Here is a 5,381-nt window from a genome sequence, read left to right on the forward strand (position 1 = left end):
GCGGGGCCCGCGGCGCCTCCCATGCAGTCCCCTGCCCCAGGAGGGAGCAAGGCGCCATTGTGCACCCTGGGCCGCCTGTCAGGGCCGGTGGGCTGGGGCGTGACGGAAGCCATGCCTCCGTTAGCCAGGGTGCCGTGCAGCCTGCACGGAAACACAAACCCCTCAGCTATTTGCTGCCATTTGTGGTCGCCAGAGTGTGGCTCGTGACAGCAGCTACCGCATAAAGGTGGCCATTCAGGGCTTGGGCCACGCAAGCGGCTGTGCGGGGCTGGAAAAGGCTCGCTCTGTCTTTTCCAAGCAAAGCTCCACCGCTTGCGAGAGACAGACCTGGTATTGAGCGGGGAGAGGGGCCTCCTGTGCCCCGGGGGGATACGGGGCTGGTTCAGGCTCCCCTGTGCGAGGGGCTGGGGTGAGCTGCTTCCCCTGGCGCTGCCAGCTGCAGGCTACGAAACCGCGATGGCGTCCCCGCTGTGCTCCCTGCGGCTCGCGGGCTGCCGTGCCCCTGAGTGGCACTTTGTCCTGCTGGGGCAGCGAGGGCCATGCAGGGAGCTCTGCTGCTGCTGCCGCCGTCATCTCGCAAAGCCTGGAGGACCTGAACGTCCGCCCCGGGTAGCTGCAGGGCTGGGTTGCCTGTTGCTTGGGCTGTTGCCAGGCAGCCTGCAGTGGAGGTCTCTGCCCCAGGGCACCCTCCTCTGCAGCTTTTTCTTCCCGAGCTGTGCGAATACCCTGCTGTGCTGGGCTCCTGGAGCCGCCGCTGCTCCCGCCCTACCTGCCTGCTCCTCTGCAGGGGCACAATCGGCTCTTTCATTAGCAGGCGTCCCAGGGGGCTGTGTGGAAAATGAATGGAAAAGGCAACTGGCTGTTCTAGCTTGTCCATTAACATCCACCAGGAAAAACGTGTCAGATTTTTCCTTGACACCTTGGGCTGGGAGGGAGGACTCTTAAAGCTGCAGAGCCTGCCCTGCCCTGCCCTGCCCTGCCAGGAAGGTGCTGCCGTGGGCTGGGGGCAGCCGGCACTGCCCGGACGAGCCGTGTGCTCTCGTCTGCCCATCTTGTCTAGCCTGGCGTCTGCTCCCTCCTCTGCAGACGCACTGCTTGGCCTCTGGGCTTTGCTGCAGCTCTGAGTGGGCCACAGACTGCTGCCGGGCCCCCAGAGGTCCCGTGGGAGCCTGGGCGCCTGGGAGACCCCTTCCTCGAGGAGGCTCCTCGCCTGCCGAGAGGAGGGGAGCCTGTTCCCTCTGCCTGCCAGCCTAGGGGAGGGGTCAGGTCACACAAGGGCGTGCAAAGGGCATTTGGGATTTCAAGCCATCCTGAGTCGGACAAGTAATGTCATAATGCAGCCCGCAACCCTCTGCGTGGTGAAGGCACCGAAACGCGTGTGCCCACTGGTGGGGGCCTGGCTGCCATCTCCCCCCCCTGGGAAGCACTCAGCAGGAGTGTGCCTTCCCCAAGGGCTGCTCCTGCCGGGCAGCAGACTCGCTTTCTAGCTTAGTTGGGTTTGTTGTGGTTTTGGTGAGTTTTTCTGTAAGTTACTGATAATGTGAATGTAGCTGTGGCCTTTGGTTTATGTTCCTGTAGTTGTTCTACTTGGTGCGGAAGAATTGTTCTGGTTGCTCTGTTTTTGGGCAGGGGTAGTGTTCTCGCTGCCGGTGACGTCTGTGGCTGTGCGTGCAGGGCTCCCGCCTGCCAGGAAGACGCTGGAGTATCCCCTCGTTCTTTCTGTCGGCCCTCCTGCCAAGCACGCCTCGCTTCAGGTGGAAGAGTCTCGGCTTTGAGGCCTGGAGCCTGCAAAAAGAGCTCAGCAACGAGCCCGGTCAGGCCTGAGCTCCCGGGAAGATGGGGAGAGCCTGCTGGAGCTAACAGCCCGAGCTGTCGGATGGGAGCTCCTGCTCCGGGCAGGTCCAGCCTTGATTTCGGGCTCGCTGTGCTTCCCACTGCCTTGGCAGGCGCCTCCAGGGCCTCTCCTCTGGCAGGCAGCGCCCTCCCGCTTTCGGAGGGGACTGGCCAGGGAGACGGAGAGGTGGGTAAGAATGGGCTCAATCACAGAAAATGAGCTGAAGCCTTCCACGGAGCTGTTCCCAGGGCTCCCATAAAACAGCTAATTTGCAATGGCACGGCCCCCTGCCCCGGCCCCCGAGCTGCTGCCTGCCACAGAGGCACCTCTTTGTTCCCGGGCTCCGGGAGCTCCTCGCCTGCTTCTCCTGCAAGGCCCGAGGAACGTCCCCGGCCGGCCTTGTGCCACAGTCTGCCACTGGAAGCCGACGCTGGGCCTCGCTGGTTTTTGCTGGTTCCTCTGTGTGCAGGGATGTCTGTGCAGGCGCTAGAGTGAGCCAGGCTGCAGCTCGCAAAGGAAAGCGCTCGCTTTTATTGCTCGCTGCTCGGGTTGCGAGTTACATCAACAGGCTCCTGTTTCTTGAGTGGCACCACATGCCAGGGTTTTACAGATCCTGTGGAGCCTTTTCTTTCCCTGCTGCTGTGCCTCAGGCAGAGCTGCTGGAGCCGTGGCCTGTGGGACCCTCCAGGAAGGCAGCAGCAAACCCCCAAACCTCTGGAAAGCTGCAGCTTCCCCCCCAAGTCGTGGATATGCTGTCAAAGGAGCTCTGCTGCATGGCCCGGCAGGAAAGGTTCTTAGCGAGGAGTCATGAAGGCAAATGCGCAGGCTGGCTGAGGTGACTGTTCAGTGAGCTGGCTCTGTAGCAGCTGGGCAACAGTCCTGTAAAACTGGTTGTCCGAGCCAGTGGGTCACAGCGGGGGTCGGACTGTGCCTACCCCGCGTCACCTTTCGGGTGTCACGTCCCGAGTGTCCTGCAGAGCTGATGGGACTGTGACCACCGGCACTGTCCCCGTGCCCTGGCCACCTCCAGGCTCTCTTTGGATGGGAGGCTGCTCTCTGTGCCTGAGCCAGCGAGTAGGCAGGGTCTGCTGGCTCCGGTCCTGCCGTGCCCTGGCCAGGTCTGTTTTGCAGACAGCCAGCTGCCCCTGGTCAGAGATAGCGGGCTCTTTGACTCTTTTCCCATCTTGTCTTCCTTCCCAGGGCTGTGATGGTTCAGAGGAAAAAAGCAGAAGCCTGAGGTCCTCCTGGTTATACCTAGCTCTGCCAGTTGGGAGTGGGTGGAGTGGAGTGGGACTGAGTTGTCGCTAAGCTGTGGTGGCTGAGACTGGGTCAGCAGCAGGGGCAAAGCTTCCCACTGCCTGGGGAGACTTTTACTCTTTACCTGGGACAGTAAAGATTATTTCTTCCCCTAAACTCTGGGTTCCCCCTTGGTTTAGGGATGGCTCTGGAAGGTCTAACTTCCCCCTGCTTCTTCCCAGGGGGACTGTAGCCACAGCATGGAGTCGTTCCTTCGGCTGCAGGTATGCACAAAGGTTAAGCTAGACTTAACTTGCCGAGCACCAGGGAGGTGGGTGCTGTGAGTGGTGCTGCCTGCCTGACAGCCCTGAGCTCTGGGGTAGCTCCGGGGCCCCGAGACCCGGGGGAAGCCGGCACAGCTCAGTGTTCCCTCTGGGGCTGAGAGTGGCCCTGCTGATGTTATTTTCTGCCCTGCTTTTTCTGTCTAGTGCCAGGGTGCTTTCAGGGCAGGGTTCTGGCTCTGGGATTTGATTCTTCTGCAGATTGATGGGGGGCAAGTAGGTTGCTGGCTGGAGTGCGTGGTTTTCAGGATAGCCCAGAGGATCTGCTTATCTTCTGTTTGCGTAAGTGACAGTCCCGGCTGCTCCGCAGGGGGCTGCTCTCAAGGGGCGATGGTGGATGCAGCTTTGATCGCGTGGAGCGGTTGAGTGGAAACTGGCCTTTGCATCCAGTGGAACTGTGCGAAGAGGGTTTGGGGAGCTGAGAGGGTGGGAAGCACCGTCCGGCTGTCTGTCTGGCAATCTTCCTGGCTGCGTGTGCGAAGACGGAGCCACCCAACCCAGGGAAGAGGCAGAGGGGCTACCTCGTCCCGTGTGGCAGCTCTCTGGTGCTTGTGCCCGTGGGCGTCAGACGCATGTCGTTCCTGGAGGTCCCGGAGGGCTTGGGCTCAGCCCGGGGCCGTTATCGCGCTGGCTGCTACCAGCCTCGCTTCGTGGAACCGTAAATCCGCTTAATGGGCTGGGTGGGAATTCCAGCTCACCTCTGCTAAATGGGAGCTCTGATGCTGCGTGCGGGGCACTGGAAGTAGCTGAACTGAGACCTTATTCAGGACCAAATCACCCCCCGACCCCCTCCCAAAATAATAATAATCCCTCTGACATTCTGGCTGCCGGCGGGACACAGGCAGCCTTTGTGCTCAGCCGTTCAGGGGACCCTCTGTTGGTGCAACAGCAATGTCCCTTTGTGCGTCCCGCGTGCTGGACTGGGACAGTGAATGGAAGGTTCTGCTAGTGTTTATTTTCTTTAAAAAAGCTGGAGGGGGTGGAGAGGGGGAGAAGGAAGCCGGCTGGGAGGTTCATGTTCACATCCTCCGCTTGGAGACACCTTGTCTTTGCTCCTGCGCTGCTGCCCCCTCGGCTGGGCGCCTGCACAATGAGGGCTTGTGCAGCTCTGGCGGGGAGAGCGGCGCGCTCGGCTGCCGGGCGCTCGCAGAGGGGGATGGAGGGGACCCCCGGAGTGTGCGGGTACGACTTCCACACAGCTCGGAGAAAATGCAAATTCCTATGGCTTGGAGCAGCTGGGGAGAAACAGGGTCTGGATTTGTTCTGGTTTTTGGCCGCGCTTAGTAGCATCTTCTATCTCAGGCTCTTAAAACGGTCTGTGAGGTTGGTTCCCTTTGGAAGCAAACCGAGAGCAACTCTTTTAGGCAGATGGGTAAGACCAGGCTTAGCAGAATCCCTTGTCTGATGATGGGCGAGTAACAAGCGACAGAATTGGGCGCCAACCTCGGTGCTGTGCCCCCGTGAGCATGTGCTCCTGCTGCACCCAGACCCCGGGCACTGAGGGATCACCTGCCTCCTTGGCACTAAAATCCTGAGAGGTTTTCAGGAGATCCACGAGTGCAGCCTGTCCTGCAGACCTCGTGGCGCTGGGCTTTGGGGTGCCTGGAGCACCCAGCAGGGCAGAGACTGCTTGGAGGAGGGGGTGGTGAATCCCAGCACGGAGCTGCCTGCCCTGCAGCTGGGCTCCCCCTCACAGCGCTGGTCGGCTCCGGAGGAAGGACGGCTAACAGCCATGGGCTGGCGCACGTGGTGCGATTGCTGTGACCGGCCTCATGCCGGACCCCTTCTCCGTCCCCTTTGTGTCCCTTCCCAGTTGTGCGAGGCTGGCAGGCGCCCTGCGGGGAGGGGCAGCTCTGGACAGGGAGGGAGGGCAGGAGCCGCTCTCCGGGCTGGCATGAGAGGTGCACGGCTGCTTCTGGTCCTGGCAATGGCCAGGGCAGGGCGCAGCGGGACCGGGGGCCCTGTGCCCT

General features: G+C 61.5%; 1 protein-coding gene across 1 annotated transcript in view; it reads left to right on the top strand.

Annotated features, from left to right (window-relative positions):
- The window catches only part of WWP2 (WW domain containing E3 ubiquitin protein ligase 2), a 41,342-nt gene that overhangs the window by 1,463 nt on the left and 34,498 nt on the right, over positions 1–5,381 (top strand). The gene's annotated exons all lie outside the window — the stretch shown is intronic.

The sequence above is a fragment of the Pygoscelis adeliae genome, unplaced genomic scaffold (genome assembly GCF_000699105.1).
Source record: "Pygoscelis adeliae isolate BGI_AS28 unplaced genomic scaffold, ASM69910v1 Scaffold496, whole genome shotgun sequence".
In the NCBI taxonomy this organism is placed as follows: domain Eukaryota; kingdom Metazoa; phylum Chordata; class Aves; order Sphenisciformes; family Spheniscidae; genus Pygoscelis; species Pygoscelis adeliae.